General features: G+C 41.5%; 1 long non-coding RNA gene and 1 pseudogene across 1 annotated transcript in view; both read left to right on the top strand.

Annotated features, from left to right (window-relative positions):
- LOC141580801 (WW domain-binding protein 11 pseudogene) overlaps window positions 1–19,789 on the top strand; it is a 252,146-nt pseudogene that overhangs the window by 10,882 nt on the left and 221,475 nt on the right.
- The window catches only part of LOC141580802 (uncharacterized), a 105,411-nt gene that overhangs the window by 29,273 nt on the left and 56,349 nt on the right, over window positions 1–19,789 (top strand). The gene's annotated exons all lie outside the window — the stretch shown is intronic.

Here is a 19,789-nt window from a genome sequence, read left to right as displayed (position 1 = left end):
TTTATTTATCTTTTCAAATAACCAGCTTTTTGTTTTATTTATCTTTTGTATTTTTTTTTGTTGATGTTGTTGTTTCATTTTCCTTTAGTTCTGCTCCAATCTTGATTTTTTGCTTTCTTCCGCTGGGTTTGAGTTTGGTTTGTCCTTGTTTTTCTAGTTCCTTGACATGTGACCTTACAATGTCAGTTTGTGCTCTTTCAGTCTTTTTGATGTAGGCATTTAGGGCTATGAACCTTCGTCTTAGCACCACCTTTGCTGTATTCCAGAACTTTTGGTAGGTTGTGTCACTACTGTCATTCAGTTCAAATATATATATATATAATTTTTATTTTTATTTATTTATTTATTTATTTTCTGAGAGGGAGTTTTGCTCTTGCTGCCCTGGCTAGATAGCAATGGCACTATCTTTGATCACTGCAATTTCTGCTTCCTGAGTTCAAGCAATTCTGCCTCAGCCTTTCAAGTAGCTGAGAATATAGGCACCCACCACCATATCCAGCTAATTTTTATATTTTTTAGTAGAGACGGGGTTTCACCATGTTGACCAGGCTGGTTCTTAACTCCTGACCTCAAGTAATCCACCCACCTCAACCTCCAAAGTGCTGGGATTACACACATGAGCCACTGCGCCCAGCCCTGTTTGAAACATTTTAATTTCCATCTTCATTTTGTTTTTGACACAGTGATCATTCAGGAGCAGGTTATTTAATATCCATGTATTTGTATGGTTTTAAAGTTTCTTTTGGAGTTGATTTCCAGTTTTATTCCACTGTGGCCTAAGAAAATGCTTGATATAATTTCAATTTTCTTGAATTTATTGAGGCTCATTTTATGGCCTATCATATGATCTATCTTGGAGAAAGTTCCATGCACTGTTGAGTAGATTGTGTATTCTGCAATTGTTGGATGAAATGTTTTGTATATATCTGTTAAGTCCACTTGTTCTAAGGTATAGTTTAAATCCGTTGTTTCTTGTTGACTTTCTATCTTGATGACCTGTCTAGTGCTATTAGTGGAGTACTGAAGTCCCCACTATTATTGTGTTGCTGTCTATCTCATTTCTTAGGTCTATTAGTAATTGTTTTATAAATTTGGAGGCTGCAGTGTTAGGTGGATATATGGTTAGGATTGCAATATTTTCCTGTTGGACAAGACCTTTTACCATTATATAATATCCCTCTTTGTCTTTTTTAACTGCTGTTGCTTTAAAGTTTTTTGTTCAAAATAAGAATAGCTATCCCTGCTCACTTTTGGTGTCCATTTGCATGAAATGTCCTTTTCTATCCTTTTACTTTAAGCTTATGTGAGTTCTGTGTTAGGTAAGACTCTTGAAGGCAGAAGATAATTAGTTGTTGAATTCTTATGCATTCTGCAGTTCTATGTCTTTTAAGTGGAGCATTTAGGCCATTTACATTCAATGTTAATATTGAGATGTGAGGGTTTCATTTTGTTCATTCTGCTATTTGTTGCCTGTATCCCTTTTTTTTTTTTAAATTTTTGTTTTTGTTTTTTAAATTGTATTTTTGTTTTATAGGTTCCTGTGAGATTTATGCTTTAAAGAGGTTCTGTTTTGATGTGTTTCCAGGATTCTTTTTCAATATTTAGAGCTCCTTTTAGCAGTTCTTATAGTGGTGGCTTGGTAGTGGCAAATACTCTCAGCATTTGTTTGTTTGAAAAAGACTGTTTCTTTCCTTTATATATAATGCTTAGTTTCACTAGATACAAATTTTTTTGGCAGATAATTGTTTTATTTAAGAAGGCTGAAGATAAGATCATAATCCCTTCTAGCTTATAGGGTTTCTGCCAAGAGATCTGCTGTTAATCTGATAGCTTTTTTTTTTTTTTTTTTTTTTTTCCTATATAGGTTACCTGGTACTTACTCTCACAGCTCTTAAGATTCTTTCCTTCATCTTACCTTTAGATAACCTGGTGGCAATGTGCCTAGGTGATGCTCTTTTTGTGATGAATTGCCCAGGTGTTCTTTGTGCTTCTTGTATTTGGATGTCTAAGTCTCTAGTAAGGCAGGGAAGGTTTTCCTCTATTATTTCCCCAAATATGCTTTCCAAACTTTTAGATTTCTCTTCTTTCTCAGGAGCACTGATTATTCTTAGGTTTGGTCATTTAACATAACCCAGACTTCTTGAGGGCTTTGTTCATATTTTCTTATTCTTTTTACTATGTCTTTGTTGGTTGAGTTAATTTGAAGACCTTATCTTCAAGCTCTGAATTTCTTTCTCTTCCTTGTTCATTTCTACTGCTGAGACTTTCCAGAGCATTTTTGTTAAAATAAGTGTGTCCAGTATTTCCTGAAGTCTTGATTATTAAAAAACATTTATGCTATTTCCTTGAATATTTATCCCTTCATTTCTTGTATAGTTTTTTGGATTTCCTTGCATTGGGCTTTGCCTTTCTCTGGTGCTCCCTGGTTAGCTTAATAATTAACCTCCTGAACTTTTTTTTTTTTTCAGGTAAATCAGAGATTTCTTCTTGGTTATCCATTGCTGGTGAGGTAGTGTGATTTTTGGGGGTGTTAAAAAGTCTTGTTTTGTCATATTACCAGAGTTGGTTTTCTGGTTCCTTCCCATTTGGGTAGGCTCTGTCAGAGGGAAGATCTAGGACTGAAGGCTATTCAGATTCTTTTGTCCCATGGGGTGTTCCCTTGAGTAGTACTCTCCCACTTTACCTATGGATATGGCTTCCTGAGAATCAAGCTGTAGAGATTGTTATTGCTCTTCTGGGTCTAGCCACCCAGCAAATCTACCAAGCTTCAGGTTGGTACTGGGGCTTATCTGCACAGAACCCTGTGATGTGAACCATCTATGAGTTTCTCAGCTGTAGATACCAGCACCTGTTCCAGTGGAGGTGGCAGGGGTGTGAAATGGACTCTCTGAAGCTTCTTAGCTTTGGTGGCTTATTGCTCTATTTTTGTGCTGGTTGGCCTTCTGCTGGGAAGTGGAGCTTTCCAGAGAGCATCAGCTGTGGTATCATCAGAACTGGGGGTGGGTGGGGCCCTAAAACTCCCAAGATTATATGCTCTTTGTCTTCAGCTACCAGGGTGGGTAGAGAAGGACCATCAGGTTGGGGAGAGGCTAGGCATGTCTGAGCTCAGACTCTTCTTGGGCGGGTCTTGGTGTGGCTGCTATGGGGGATGGGGTTGAGGTTCCCAGGTCAATAGAGTTGTGTATCTAGGAGGATTATGGCTGCCTCTGGTGAGTCATGCAGGCTATCAGGGAAATAGAGGAAAGTGGCAGTCACAGGCTTTACCTAGCTCCTATGCAATCTGAAGGGCTGGTCTCACTTCCACCATACCCCCACCAACAGCACTGAGTCTGTTTCCAGGCAGTGGGCAAGCAGGGCTGAGAACTTGCACTTGGCCACCCAGCTCCTAACTGCAAAAGAAAAGGGCTTTAGTTCTTCCCCCGCCTGTGAAGTCTGCACACCAGACTCGCCCTCCCCTGACTTCTGGCCAGGAGGCTTCTCAAACAGTTCAAATTGTTACAAAGTTCAGCTGGAGATGATCCTTCTCCCTGTGACATTTTCCCTGAGCTGCTGGCAGCCCTCCTGAAGGATCCTTGTGATTTCAGGCAGGAATGGCTTGCTTGGGGACTCAGCAAGCTCTCAGGTCCTTTCCCACTGCTACCTCTACTTATGTATTTCACTCAGTTCTTTAAATTGACTGAGCTCCAGGTAAGGTCAGAATCTTCTCTTGCAAACTAAACCTTCAGTTTCCCCAGTGGGGGTGTGTGTTCAGGGGTGGAGGAACTCCCTTTCCCACTTCTGCAGTTTGGGCACTCACAGTATTTGGGGTGTCTCCTGGGTCCTGAAGGAGTAGTTCACTTCATTCAGAGGGTCTGTGGGTCCTCTCAGGATTCTTGATTTATTCCTACAGTCTTTCTGGAGCTAAAATTCATAATGTAAGCCTCTGCACGCTACTCTGTCCATATGAGTCAGAACTGCAATCTAGGCTTGCCTTCTCTCTACCATGATGATACAAATATAAATATATACAAATATAAATATTCATATTCTTTGAAAAACCCTGACTACTACACATGGCGATACCTAGCAGAGCTGAGGTTCCAGATGTGGTGTCTTTACTAGCTCAAATTGATAGAATGACTGGCCCCTGGCGTAAGAATACCTTCTTTTCTTTTTTTTTTTTTAGACAGAGTTTCAGTCTAAAAAAAACTCATGGCAACTTCCACCTCCGAGGTCCAAGCAATTCTCCTGCCTCAGCCTCCCTGGGATTACAGGCACCTGCCACCATGGCCAGCTAATTTTTATATTTTTGGTAGAGATGGGGTTTCACCATGTTGGCTAGGCTGGTCTTGAACTCCTGACCTCAGGTGACCATAGAGATCCACATCGGTGGAAAGAGTATGGTAGATGCTTGCCCAAGGGTGAGAGGGAAAACTAGTGAAAGTCCAACAGCCTACAATATTGAGGTTATGAAGGACCAGTGGTCTAAGTCATATTGGGATATCCATCTGAACTAGGAGAGACGTTACTGTACCTTATACCACTCAGAATGCTTTATGATCCTCTTTGAATTATTGAGGCAACATCTGCCACAGTTAGGCATGCTACACCAACCTGCTGACTGGGTACCTTCATAAGCTGACAGTTTTGATTGGAACCTGAATTAAGAAAGAACTCTTTGACAGTTCAGGCTGCAGTTCAGGCAGTCTTGCCACATGGACCCTGTGACTAAGCCAAACCAATGGTCTGCTCTGTCAGTGGCAGACAGAAATGCTATGCAGAGCATCTGGCAAGCCCCAGTAGAAGAATCACAAGACAGACACCCTCGAATTTTGGAATAAGGCTATGTTCTATTCTGCCAACAGCTATTCATTAGAAAAACAATCCTGACTGCGCCAGTCTTGGAACAGATTAAATTCTTGACCATAGGATATCCAATTGCCAAACTTCTGGTTTCTGATTCACTGACCCATAAAATTGTATGTGCACAGCACATTGCATTATAAAATGGAAGTAGTCAGCAAATTATATCTATCAAAGAGCGGATAGTAAATATTTTAGGCATTGTGGACCATATGGTTCCTGTTGCAACTATTTAACTCTGCTGCTATGGCACAGAAGTGCCATAAATAAGATGAAAATGAATGAATATGGCAGTGTTCCAATAAAACTTTATTTATTGACACTGAAATTTGAATTTCAGCTAATTTTATGTATTATGAAATATTACTCTTATTTTGATTTTTTCTAGTCATTTAAAAATGTAAAGCCGATTCTTAGCTTGCAAACAGTGAAAGCTACAAAACAGGTCGCAGGTTGGATTTGGCCGATGGGCTGTGATTTGTCAATCCCTGGTATATGTGAAGCCATACCTGTGCAAGTCCAGAAGGTACAACAAACTGTCCTAGAAAAGCCAGTGGTTCCAACTCCCACCTGGCTCCTGCTCCTACTGCTTTGCCTTCAACCCTCTCTATGATGAGTTAACTGAAGAGAAAAAGATGTAGGCTTTGTTTATGGATGGATCTGTCTGGTGTGCTAGAATAGGAAAACAGGGATGACTGCTATACCATGATCCCACTGCTGGGGGGCTCAACCGCGAGCTGTACATACTGTTGTCCACTTTGTATAGGGGGAGAAATGGCCTCAGAAGTAGATCTACATTCACTCAAGAGCAGTTGATAGTATTTTTTTACACTCAGGAATTTGGGAAGGACACTATTGGAATATTGATCACAATGTGGAAGGGGAGAGAGGGCTGTGGATGGGCTTCTTGGAATGAACAGAACATGAAGATATTTGTGTCCCATGTAAATACCCATCAGAGACCATTCATAGTATATGATCCTCTCAATAATCAGATGGACAAGATGACTTATTTGGTCATTGTCAGTTACTCTTTTTCTCTAGACACCTAAGTACATGCTTAATAGGCTATGGTGACAGGAATAGTGGCTGTGCATAGGCTTACTGACTATGCATGTGTCTAACCATCATCAAAGTTGTTTGGCTATTACCACTTGCAGAGTGGTGCAGACATTAACAGACTGTGGTTACCAAAATTGTCCATTAGTAGTTAAAACTGGCAAGAGAATAGCAGGAGATACCACAGGGATCACTTGAGTGACAAACGTTTCTCTATGCCAAAACTGTTTAGTAGCAACTTCATATTTTTATAGTGATTAGAGTCAATCATCCCTTCTACTATGTTAACTCCTTTGTTGCCTACTGCCCTACTGGCACAAAGATCCCAAAGTTACCAGTTGCCAGCTGTAGATTTCAATGTAGTGAGTCTCTTAATGTGTACCCAAAGAATGAGGGCCTCTGGACTCACAGAGCCTTGCAGAGATAAGAAGCAGACATTCTCCAAGTGGGTTATGAGGAGTAGCAGTAGAAAGGGACACTCCTGTTTTTAATCCCTGATTCTCTGACCAACATATCCTACTGGGGATAAGCATTATATATCAGCATGGGTTTAAGGTACGTACTGCATCCTGAAGAACAGCAACTCATCATCGAAGAATGACATCTCTAAAATAGTGCCTTAGTTTCACCTTTAAGAGTCCACTGTAATGCTGTATCAAGCTGCCAGGCCCTGGATAACGATGCCTGTGATAAGACCAATGGAGTCCATGGTCATGAGCTCACTACCTACTGCCTTTGCCAAACAGTGTTCCTTGGTACAAAGTGATGTGAAGCAGGAACACGTTAGAAAACCTGACACTCTGGAGCCCTCATATAGGTACCAGTGAAAGCATCATAGGCAACAAAGTCAAACCCATGCCTGGAAAGCATGTCAATCCCTGTCAGTGTTTCCAGTGTGGAAGGGGTCCAATACCTTGCCATCATTGGACTAATTGGGTTCCCTGAGGGATATACCAAAGTGGGGTCTCGGCGCTGCCTCTATTAACAGCAGGCCACACAGCATACACAGCAGTAGAAGTAGCTAGATCAGCCTCGGAAAGAGGAAGTCCAACTTAGTAGGTGCCTGCATAGCTTTTTTTTTTTTTTGGCCACTGTGGCTACAACTGCATGTCGTGTACAAACATAGGTGAGTCTGAGTATGGAGCCAGCTGACATCTACTGGCTGACTCTTCCTTTCCACTTAGTTGTCTTGTGCCTCAACTTCAGTGGAGACTGGTGGGCACTGATGTGTGATACAAAGATCCTTTCCCTTTATACTGCTCCCACCTTATCCCCATATTTCTTCCCCCAGATCTCTTTGTCTTCAGTCCTCCAATCTTGCTTCTTTCAGTCCGTGACCAACTAGCCAAACTATTCAGCACTGCCACTGAGTCCATATATATTCTTATTTTGGCTCCTTCTCCCTCCACCAAAAGCACTGCTCACCAGGAGGATTTTCCCTTATCACTATTTAGCATCCCCACCTCCTCAGGGTACTATAGTGGAATAGCATCCGTTTTTGGTTCCTACCAAAATATTGAGCCATCCCATCTACACAGCAACCCTGGGTTTTTCTTCCTTGATCAACTGATCATAGAGAACTCTGATAAGGCCACAGAAGTAAACTGAAGGCAAAGTGTATATGCAATAGTCATGGGTTACATGTGGTTCTGGGCTGCCTATTTGTGCAGCTTACTTCTGCCCCTTAGATCTGCCTGAGCTTGATAGAAAATGCGTCATTTCCATTGTATGACAGATTGCTCATGGGCCTTCTCAGTTTTATGAGCTGGTGGGTCTGACAGCACCCAGTTCACAATGGGCACCTCCTTAGTGACTGTAGTGGTCATAGCTTGGTTTAGCAACCAAACCTGATAATATGCCAGCAGTTGATTTTAGCATGGAGGATAGTTCTAAGCTGCACGTGCATGATCTTAATTCAGAACTCTAGGAGGTCCCTATTGCAGCTTCCTATTGGAGCTTGCTAAGTACTCCTCCTGATTTCTTGATTTATCATATGTATGTCTAGCGTAATGGAGTATACCTTATCATTTGGCATAAGCAACAAGGTTATTTGTACTACAGCCTGGATAATACTTGTACTGTAGTTCCACCAGAACAATCTGGGACTCTCTCAAAACTGTCAGCCTTCTGCATCACAGGACAAATGGATTGGAACAGTATTCCCAAGTGTAGTATGTTGCCTCTAAAACATGAAGAGGCCTACCAAATGCTATGCTTCATAGTGTTAGAAGGTGCCAAGTGCAATAATTTGCCCCTTACCATGGAGGCAATGTCCTGGCATGCCCCAGACTAATGGACTCCTAAAAAAGTCACTGCTGTGGTGTCCTTAAAATTTTTATAGAACTTAGATCCCTCCCTCTGGAATACCTGGGTCTTATCAGACCATCCAGAGTACTTCTTGCTTCTTGCTCATCTGGTCTGATTAACATGATATCAACAATATAACAGACAAATGTGATGTTTTCTGGAATGTTCAGATGGTCTGGGTTCATTTGGCCCATATCATGATAAAGGGCAGGACAGCCGAAGGACAGGATTGCAGATGTAATCTGTTGTCCATTTCAGTTAAATCTGAATTGCTTCTGATGCTTCTTTCTCACAGGCATTCAATAGTGCATTCAATACCAGAAGCTGAGACTAGAGTTTGTCCTTGGTTATACTTGTGGTGGTCCAGTGCCATCTGACCTATCCAGGTTTTCTGAGGGCCAGACTGGTGAAATAAATGGTAGTACAACAGTGAGATTAAGACCTCCCATTCTACCTAGGATGTGGCATTGCTTTTGGGTTACTCTCTTAGCAGAGGCTGGGGGATAAATTGGAAGCAGTGATTGTTCCCTGATAACTTCAGCTTCCTCCTGCCATGGAATTGTTAGGGAAGGATGTTGTTATTTTTCAGAGAGAGCGAGCAGCCAGGTGTCAAGGTGTTCAGTTAAGATCATGAGCCATACTGAAAGTAACACTTCAGCCTTTATTCACTTACTTTGGCAGTATAAACAAGAGGCTAAACAGAAAAGGGCGACAGCTCTCCAGTGTCCCATTTACCCCTTATGAAATGGCATCGGGCAAGGGTCTGATGCCTCTGTGCCGATTACGAGATTGTCTCATGCTGGAGGAGCTCCAAATAAAAAGTTCCTGCTGTTTTCTGGTCTCTGGGACTGGTGAGGAGGAGAGGTAGAAGGATTCGTCGTAGAAAAGTATAGAATCTTGAGTCAGCTTGAAAAAAGTGTTCAGGGCCCCTCAATAAGGAGGCTTTGTCAGGAGCATCTGAACAATGTCTCACTGGAGGCCTGTCTCAATAAAAAGACTTCCAAACGGAGGTGCCAAGGCAAGAATACAGATATGCACAAGAGCATGGCTGATCCAGGGGCCTGAATTCTTGCCTGCAACTTTCTGCAGAGATGGCAATGTGCTGGCTGTGCACCGAGTCTGGTGTGGGAAAAACAGATATCCTCCCCCGCCCCGTGCTAGCACCCACCCTCCTACTTCCCCAGCCTTTGAAATTGCCTCTGACTGGGTCTGAAAGATTACACATAGGATTGTGACTTGGAGCCAAACTCCCCAGTGATTGTGCTACCTAGATAACTGATTATGGGAGAAATTGGATTGCTGCTACCATGGAAAAAGAAGGACCATGGAGCTCAGAGGGCTTTTTCTTGGAGGGTGGGGCATGCACTCCTTTTTGTTTAGTATTCCTTTCTAAAGGTTTTATTGCTAGGAAACTGAGACAATTTAATAAAGACAAGACCACTGAAGACTCATGTACATAAATGAAGTTTGGAGTCTCTACCAGTTAAAGAAGCCCATCCAACTGAGGTGCTGACAAAGAGTAAGGAGAACATGGAATGGGTAGAGGAGAGAGGCTATTTTGATGACTAACCTAAGACCACACACACACCTCAGCAGCAGTTATGCTTATGCCATGTAATTGCTAAATGCCACTTTAGCCCAGTGCAATGATGCAACATGAATTTTGTATTGAGAGAATAACATATCCTACTCTGCTATTCTATTCCAACTGCTTTTGCAGTTACATGGCATAAATATGCAAACCTGCTGTAATTTTATAGCTGATGGGACTTCATGTGTACTGTGGCTTGGGACATAAAGTTTTCAAAGGAATGGAGAAGAAGAGGGGATGTGGATGGGCAGAAAATGGGACTGTACTATATAGTTTCCATTTGTTCTTCTAGATCCTCTTGCCATGTTTTTCCACCCTACTCTGCTCCAGGAGGCAGTTCTGTATGAACTACATCAAAAATCCTTCTTGCCTTCTGTTGTCTCATTGGGTTTGGCCAATGAGGAGACCAAGTAGGATATTAGCGGGAGCGAAGGGTTTGAGGTGAAGGTATGCATTTTTTGAGCTTTCTCCCTGTAGGTTTGCCTTAAGTAGGCTGTGACCCTTGCCCAAGGTCATGGTTCCTCCCAAGGTGGTCTCTTTCCCACAGTGCTCCCCTTTGGATTTTCAGTAACTACTCTCTTCTTTCATTTTTCAGGCCTAGGGGTAGTAACAGCTCCTAGCCCCTGGGTTCTCTGCTATCCTTTACCTCTTCCTGCACCCTACCCACGACTGTGTAAATAGTTCTTTTGTTAAACCTGCCTTGAATTATCCCCATTTACTAAGATGCTTCTTGGCTCACCTCCTTCAGTGGTGCCTCCCTAAGTAATATTTCTGAAAGGCAAATTTTAGTACACCCTTCCTCTTCCTAAAATTCCTAATGGTTCTCTGTCACCTACAGAAGGATGTTTACATTTCTGGCATGGCTATCTATTTAAGGAGCACTCTCCAGCTACCTGACACCATTTCCTCCTACACATTCTGCCTTCCAGCAACACTGAACGATGTACAGCCCCCAGAAGAGATTCTCTTTTCGCTTATTAAAACATGAACTAGAGTTCTTGTATGTCTATGATCTGTTTCTTTCTTGGGCTTCAGAGTAACTGGTCTAAATCATTCTCCTTTTGGAGTAAGATCTTCCCTTCTTCCTTTGGATGTCATCATTTCCTCTGAATTTTAATCCTTTCTTCTTTCCCCTGTAGAAAGCCTCCCTTGTAAGAGGGGGCAGATCCTTTTTTTGAATTTCTGAACTGCCATGATACACTAGAGACTTGTAGTAACTTAATTATTCCTCCTAGTCCAGCTAAACTCTCAAGAAATCTCTGAGCAAATAAATTACCAGAGTGGGATTTTAAGCCCACATTTATTTTAAGATGCAACAAATTAATTAAAAATTAATTTGATCAAAATCCAGAATGTATACAAGTTAAGCAAATAGAACTGTGCATACCATCATGTATTGTCTAGGAGTTAAGCTAGTCTGCTGCTTTTAACACCCTGAAACTGGAGAGAGAGCAATAACTGACTTAGGCCAAAATAAAGTTAGGTAGCCAGTATAATTCGATACTCTTTTATTCTATAAAACCTAATATACATACAGAAAAAAAAAACCCTATAAATAGGCTTAATCTTCAGTTCAGGTTATAGTACCAATAGAGCTACAATTGAGGGTTTAATTCTTATAATTGGTTGGTATGAGCCATGCTGCTCTGTGGCCCCAGACTGTGTCTGGACTTCAGAAATACCTGCTGCAAAATAAATATCTGCTTTTTGTATTTAAAAAAAGTGCTGCAAATTATAATATGTGTGTTTAGATACAAAGGAAATTAGTGTATCTTTTCCATCTCTTTTTATACAAAAGACATAAACAGGACCAAAAAAGCAATAGATACAGTGTCTAAGAGCTCTTTTTAATAATGATATTTCCATTTTCTCTTTGAACAAGCTTCAGAGTACCTCCCTTGTACGTCCATGGGCAAGAGTAAGAAAGAAGCAGAACAGATGATTCGTGTTATGTGACTTGCAGTTTGTAGGCTTCACCATAGCTCATTTTGGCTTTTAGTCCAAATACATAATACAAGAGCAAATATACTTGCATTAGCATCTTTTCTCTTGTTTTCGTATGATTTGGATAAAAGTGAGGAAGACTGGATTGCTTGCTGGAATTCAGGGGGAAAATGTCAATTTAGCCCAGTGCAATCAATCAGATGAATTCTGTATTGCAAGAGCAACATATCCTACTTCACTGTTCAATTCCAAATAATATTCAATTGCTTTCTGAACCTCTTCCAACTTCAATTAGCATTAATTTAGTGTGTAACTAAATACATTACCCTAAAATAATTAGGAATGGCACAGTGTCCTCCATAACATATGTGATTTGTATTAGCCTTGGTTCAGAAAAGTCTTAAACTGGGAAACAGACACAAACTACTCAAAATGCTCTCTCAAACCCCCAGTTCCCCTCCCCCCACACAAGACACACAGGGACTTAATTAGCAGTAGATTCATTTAGTCATTTATGGGGCACAGGCTCTTACTGGTTATATAGGATATGGTCAGATGCCTTGGTGTGATATACTAGGCCCTCCATGGTCTGATTTCTACTTCACCCTACACTCTAATTCCACCAGTGTGACATGGTTTTCTCCCACACCTCCGTACTTTTGTTGTTGTAGTGCTATCTCCCTTAAATGCCCTCCCCATCTAACTGAATCACTTGGCCTCCACCTCCCCACACTTTCATCCCTGCTGGACCGTGGTTTGGCAGTGGCTTTGCTCCTCTGACCAACACCACAGCTCCCATGGTTACAACTTTCACTTGACACCCTTTCAGCCAGGGGGGTGTTAACTTCTTCCCGTTTCTGTTCATTCTTGGGCCCTTCACCATCCCTGTGAGTTCCTTTAACCCTCCCCTGTCTCTGTAAATAGTCCTTCCAGTAAACACTTGTTACGTAGCCTTTGAGTGTACTCTCTCTTGCTAGGACAGACTAATATAGTTAGGTTCTTTATGACACCACACGTTTGAGTAGAATTGAGGTTTTGTGCTCTCACTGAACTCATTGCAGACTTATATCATAAAACCATGATAAAAAAAGTTTATTAAACATAAACTTTTTAATAAATGGTTACCCCATTTATTAAAAAGTTTATGTCCAGCCGGAAGCAGTGGCTCACACCTGTAATGTTAGCACTTTGGGAGGCCAAAGTGGGCAGATCATTTGAGGCCAGTAATTTGAAACCAGCCTGGCCAAAATGGCAAGACTCTATCTCCATTAAAATATAAAAATTGTAGAGACAGTGGGACAGAGGAATGGGAAATGACATAAGGAGTGCAGACACAAGGTTTCAAGATGGCAGTGGCTGAGGGGTTGACAGGGAGGCCGAGTTAAAAGCCCTTACCAAGTGAAAGAGGTCAGGAATCGCCCCTTCCCTACTTCTCGCAGTCTTGGGAGAACAGCAGAAGTGTTTTGCTTTTCTTTTCTTTTTTTTTAATGAACAAGTAAACTATACAAATTGTCAACATGGGAAGGAGATCTGCATCATCCACCAAGAATGGAAAATTTATGAACCCCACAGACCAAGCCTGAAAGGAAGACTGGAAGAGAGAATTGAAGAACAAAAACAGGTCACAATAGTTCGAGCTGCAATTTTAAAGATGAGGGATCCCAAGCAGATTATCTGAGACATGGAGAAATGGGATGAAATGGAGTTTACCACAGTGCAACAGCCACAATTAAATGAGAAACTACTGAAAGACAAGTGTAAAAAGCTGCGTGAAACTTTTGAAAGTATTCTACGACTCTATGTAAAAGAGAATCCAGATATTTACAAAAAATTGAGAAAGCTAGAGTAGAATATGAACAGAACAGGGCTCAACTTAACCAATATTTTGATGCTGTCAAGAATGCTCAGCACGTGGAAGTGGAGAGTATTCCTTTGCCAGATGTGCCACATGCTCCTTCCAACATTTTGATCCAGGACATTCCACTTCCTGCTGTCCAGCCACCTTCCATCCTTAAAGAAAACCTCAGCCAATGGGCCTCCAACTTGGGCAGTTTCTGACCTTCTTCTTATTGGGACATGGTCTTCCACGTTTGCCCCCGGCAGAAAACCTCCTGGCCCTCCCCATGGTCTTCCTCCTCCTCAAGTTGTACAGATGTATGGCTGTAAAGTGGGTTTTGTCCTAGATCTTCCCCCTCGTAGGTAAGATGAAGACACGTTGCATAGTCTTGAACTTGCCCAGTGAGGTCACGATGATGATAGTTTTAGCACCAGATGATGGCTACCCTGAGGTCATGGATGAAGATAAGCACGATGACAGTACTGATGACAGTAAAACACCGACAGACCAGATGGAGAAAGTGTGCACCGTGATGATGGTGAGAGAGGCAACAGTGAGGAAAAGAAGTTAGGTCTGAGTGTATGGTTTGCAGATATTCCTGGAAAATCAAGGAAGAAAAAGACAAACATGAAGGACCTGCCTCTTCTTCAAGCCATGAAGAACCTGCTTCATATGGCAGGTCAAGAAGTCTCTGAGGAGGGACGGAAAGTAGAGGAATTTTCAGAGGACAATGATGAAGATGATTCTGATGACTTTGAAGCAGAAAAGAAATTACAAAAACAGCATAAAGAAGAATCTTATTCTGATGGCACATCCACTGCTTCTTCACAGCAGCAGGCTCCCCCACAGTCTGTTTCTCCTTCTCAGATACAAGGATGTCCCATGCCAGGACCACTATCTCTTGGATCACCACCTGCTTCACTCTTATGGCCTCCTGGGCCACCTATGGGCCTTCCCCATGGACCACCTCCAGGAGCTCCTCCATTTCTGAGACCACCCAGAATGCCAGGACTCCAAGGGCCTTTACCCTGACTTTTACCTCTAGGACCACCACCCTGGCCCTCCCCCAGGTCCTGCTGGTCCCTCTCCTTGGGGACTCTCATCAAAGTTACCTTCGCCTGCACCTCCAGGTATTCCTCCACTTTGTCCTGGCGTGAGGCACCCACCTTTGGTGCCTCCCCTTGGACCTGCCCCCCTGGGCTTTTCACACCAGCTCCCTTGTCGAACCCTGGGGTTTTAAATGCCCCCCCCCACTTGATTCAGCAACCCAAGGCAGATAATATGAGTGCAGTCACCATTGAGAAGAAAACCACAGCAAACATCAGTGCCAAACCACAGATGATGATCCCAAGGCAGAGATTACTCAATTTGTGCCCAATGCACTGAGAGTATGTTAGATCTGGTCCTTCTGTTCCTGTCACACTACAAACTAAGGATGATGTATATGAAGCTTTCATGAAATAGATGGAAGGGCTACTGTGACAGCTTTTGATGCCAGAACAGGCTTCTGTTCACTACAGTGGCCCATGGAGAAAGAGGCTCTTATTAAACTTAGATGAAAGAGCTGCTTCCATTGTCAGGGTATTTTCTAATTTCAGTTCAAGGAATATCCTAAAATTTAGCCTTGTTCAGAATTTGCTGCACATAAAATAGGGTACTTCATTCAGAATAGATCAGTTATTGAAGCAGTACTGCTAACATGCGTTCCCTTTCACACCAACATTTGCATACTGTTTCTTCCCCTTCTCCAGTTCTTTGGAAATTTGTGATTGGAGGGATCTTAGTTGCTTATTTGTTTTGACTCTCTTCTTATGTGCTGTGGACACTGAAGTAGAGATTTCTGAAAAGCCAGTTTATTTCATCTTACCTTTTGTGTTTGAGTTATTTTTAAATATTTTCTTGTAAATATTTTGTAATATTTTACTTGTAATGAAACGGATCACAATGCCATTTCCTGATACAAGGCAGAATATGTGGAAAGAAAATGTACAGTTCTTTAAAATTATTTCTCACAGACAAATGTGTGTGTGTGTGTGTGTGTGTGTGTGTGTGTGTGTGTGTGTTTATAAATTAACCTGGTGTGGTGGTGAGCACCTATAGTCCCATTTACTCGGGAGGCTGTGGCATGAGAATCACATGAACCCAGGGGGCTGAGGTTGCAGTGAGCCAAGATGGTGACAGTGCACTCCAGCCAGGGCAATAAAGCCAGACTCTGTTAAAAAAAGAAAAAGAAAAAGTTGGCCAAGTGTAGTGGCTCATGGCTGAATCCCAGCACTTTGGGAGGCTAAGATGGGCAGATCACAAGGTCAGGAGATTGAGACCATCCTGGCAAACATGGTGAAACCCCATCTCTATCAACAATACAAAATTAGCTGGGCGCGGTTGTGCATGCCTGTAGTCCCAGCTACTCAGGAGGCTGAGGCAGGAGAATTGCCTGAACCTGGGAGTCGGAGGTTGCGGTGAGCCGAGATTGTGACACTGCACTCCAGCCTGGCGTCAGAGCAAGACTCCGTCTCAAAAAAAAAGTTTATTTTTCTCTAGAGCCAAATGAATCTCTTAGTATCATTAGGATGGAGCAGTGTCTGATGTATATTTAGTCCTCAGTAAATATTTTTGAATAAATTGATGAATATCATAAATAGTATTATTCACAATAACATTTTCTTAACATTTTTATGTGTCAGTTTTCTTGCATACATTATCTCATTTAACACTTACAATAATTCTGTAAGGTGAGATGAACATTCTTGTGCTATAAATGAGTACACTGAAATTTCGAGAGTGTAAATAGTTGGTCCAAGTCATAGTAAATGAAAGCATAAGCCTAGGTCTTTTGAGTGGTGGCTGTTTTGCTAGTATTTTCTCAGAGTTCCTATTCCCATCTTGAACCTCATTCAGGGACAAATATCTGAGTGTTAATGACACTAAAATGATCATTCACACAACATAAGATGTAAATGTTGTGGTATCATACGCAGATTTTGAATGAATCAATAAGAGAAACTTCATACAGTTTATGCATTTGACTGTTGATATGTCAAACTAATTATCTAATTTTTATTTGGAAATCCATAATTCCTTTGCCACTGGGGTGGGATCCATAAAGGAGTGGGAGGGGCTGGGGAACCAGTAATAATCCAGTTGGAACAGATTTCAATCATCCCTTCACAGCAGAAAACCACACACCTTAGACCCATGCCAAGATCTATCAAACCATCAATGCACTAACAAGGTTTATTCCTTGATCATTTGATAGTGAAACACATGATTTATGGGGTTCGCATTATATACTAATCCCTTTTGTTATCATTTAAATAAAAATTCTGGAGCCTTCTTACTGTGGGCCAGCTCTGTACCTGGTCTGTGCTCCACATATTTGCTCTCTCACTAAAAGACTCATACTGATGTTTAAAATGCCAGGAATAGAAAAGTGCTACAGATACCTTATGTGATATGGTTTGGCTGTGTCTCCACCCAAATCTCATCTTAAATTCCCACCTGTTGTGGGAGGGACCTGTGGGAGGTAACTGAATCACAGGGGCAAGTCTTTCCCTTGCTGTTCTCCTGATAGTGAATAAGTCTCACAAGATGCGATGGTTTTAGAAAGCGTTGTTTCCCTGCACAAGCTCTATTCTCTTTTCTGCCGCCATGTGAGACACGCCGTTTACCTTTTGCCATGATTGTTATGCCTCCCCAGCCATGTGGAACTCTAAGTCCAAAAAAACCTCTTTTTTTTTGTAAATTGCCCAGTCTCAGGTATGTCATTATCAGCAGCAGGAAAACAAACTAATACATCAAGGGATCATTTCTAGTGAAAATTATTGATTGCTTGATTTATTGAGACACAGTCTCACTCTGTCACCCAGGTTTGAGTGCAATGGTGTGATCATGTCTCCCTGCAGCATTGAACTCCCTAGCTCAAGAAATCCTCCCCTCTCAGCCTTCTAAGTAGTTGGAACTACAGGTGCACACCACCATGCCCAGCTAATTTTGAAATGTTTTTGTAAAGATGGGGTCTCACGATGTTGCCTAGGGTGGTCTTGACCTCCTGGCTTGAAATGATTCTTCCATCTTGGCCTCTCAAAGTGATGGAGTGAGCCACCATGCCTGGCCCAGTGCAGATTTTAAAAGAAGCAAAACAAAGAGAAATTAGACATTTCCTGACTTTGAGGAATTTTTTTTGAGTGTCCTGATTATGACAAAGAAGGCCTTCATTTTGGATTAAATGAAATTATCATGATATAACCATTCTAAATACATCTATTTGTTCTTCAAAATGTGAAGCAGTTGGACATTTTCATCTATTTCTTCAATACATTTTTGTCACGGGTGAGTGATGACTAGCTGGGCCAGTGGTGCAGGGGTAATAGAATTTACCAAGGCAGTTGTAGGTGAAGAACTGCCGATGTATTAGAGAAAGTAGGAAAATATCTTGTGAGAAGGCAGTGGGCAGACCAGCAGAAGAGAGGCTGATTGCAAGGAAACAGAGGCTTGCTGGAGATTTTATAGGATGGTTCTTGGGCTGATTGATAATGCGAAGGCAGTAGAGAGCTTAAATTGCATTCTTCTGTCAACCGAGGTGTTTGATAAATTGAGGCATTTGATGGTAAGCAGGAAGTTTGTGAGTTATGTATGTTCTTTGTGCAGGAAGACCATCTATCCTGGGCCATAAAGCAAAGCAGACCTGTAGCTCAGCTGCTTCCTCTTTTGTTTATATGACCTGGACCATGAAGAAAGGCAGACTTAAGATTATTTGCTTTATCTCTTTACTTTCCCTTGCTACCTCCACCAGCCTGACTCCTTTTCCCTAATTAGGGCTCCACAATATTTACTGAGCACCTACTACAGATCAGATGTTTCTACTGATTGGGAATCATTACTGAATAAATCAAAGGTCCCTACTCTTGAGAATCTGTGCATATTCATGAAAATATTCTGTACATATGGAAAAGTAGAAGGAGGAGTTTTCAGAAGCATACGCTGGCTTAAATTTTATTCTCCAATTCCAAAAAATTTAGAAAAGCACAGAAGAAATTCATACAAAATAGCTTAATATTTAGAGTTAGCAGGTAATGCATACAAAATTGTCAGGCATGCTTTAGATACATTAATTTAATCCTTACAAAAACTCTGACACTACTTTCAATCTCATTTTATAGACAAAAAAACTGAGTCAAAGAGAAGTTAAAAAACTGACCCAATGTCACACAGCATTGCCTCCAGCAGAATCTGGACTTGAATCTGGTTCATTCATCCTCATTGTCTTTGTTCTGATGCACTGCACGATTCTATTTCACTGTAATTTGTCTTTAGTCAAAGTCTCACAGACAGCAGTGGCTCACACCTGTAATCCCAGCAATGTGGGAGGTCTAGGTGGGAGGATTGCTTGAGGCCAGGAGTTTGAGACCAGACTAGGCAATATAGTGAGATCCCTGTCTGTACAAAAAATTAGCTGGGTGTAGTGGCACACACCTGTGGTCCCAGCCACTCAGGAGATTAAGGCAGGAAGATTGCTTGAGCCCAGGAGGTTGAGGATGCAGTGAGCTGTGATTGTGCCACTGCACTTCAGACTAGGCAACAGAGTGAGAGTCTCTTCAAAAAAAAAAAAAAAAAAAATGAAGAAGAAGAAGATTTGATATGGATTCAGATTCATAAACTCATTTGGTAACATATCTTGTGCATTTTAGGAATTCTCCCAAATGAATAAAACCAGGAATTCTCCTGGTTCTATCTTGAAAACTATACAGAAAAATACTCTTTCTTCACATGACAAATCCCGTCAACTACTGGCAGAACGCAGTTACTGCCCTTCTCCGTTCCCCTCTTCCAAAACTTTTAATGATTTTCTCTCTCTCTAATTTAAAAAAAATTTTTTTTTAAGTTAAACAACTTCTTCCACAACTTTTTAGAAGTAAAAAATACTAAAAGTTGAATGATGACAACTTTAGGTCATTCCTTTCAAAGTCATTTCCAGTACTGCATGGAGAAAAGATGCAATCCACAACCACAACAATAAATGAGGTATGAGATTTAATTCTGGATATTACAGGGAGGCTTAATGAAGCAGAGAAGTGGATTTCCAGAGAAGAAGAGATTAAAGTCTGGAAAAGAAGTATACCTGTCTGGGGATTAAAAAACAACTTTGAACGGTCAAGAAACCTGGAAACCAAGCTCAAAAGGTAACATCTGGGCCCCTCAACTAACTTAAG

This window comes from Saimiri boliviensis, chromosome 13 (genome assembly GCF_048565385.1).
Source record: "Saimiri boliviensis isolate mSaiBol1 chromosome 13, mSaiBol1.pri, whole genome shotgun sequence".
NCBI classification, from domain to species: domain Eukaryota; kingdom Metazoa; phylum Chordata; class Mammalia; order Primates; family Cebidae; genus Saimiri; species Saimiri boliviensis.
This window is presented reverse-complemented; position numbering and strand designations above follow the sequence as displayed.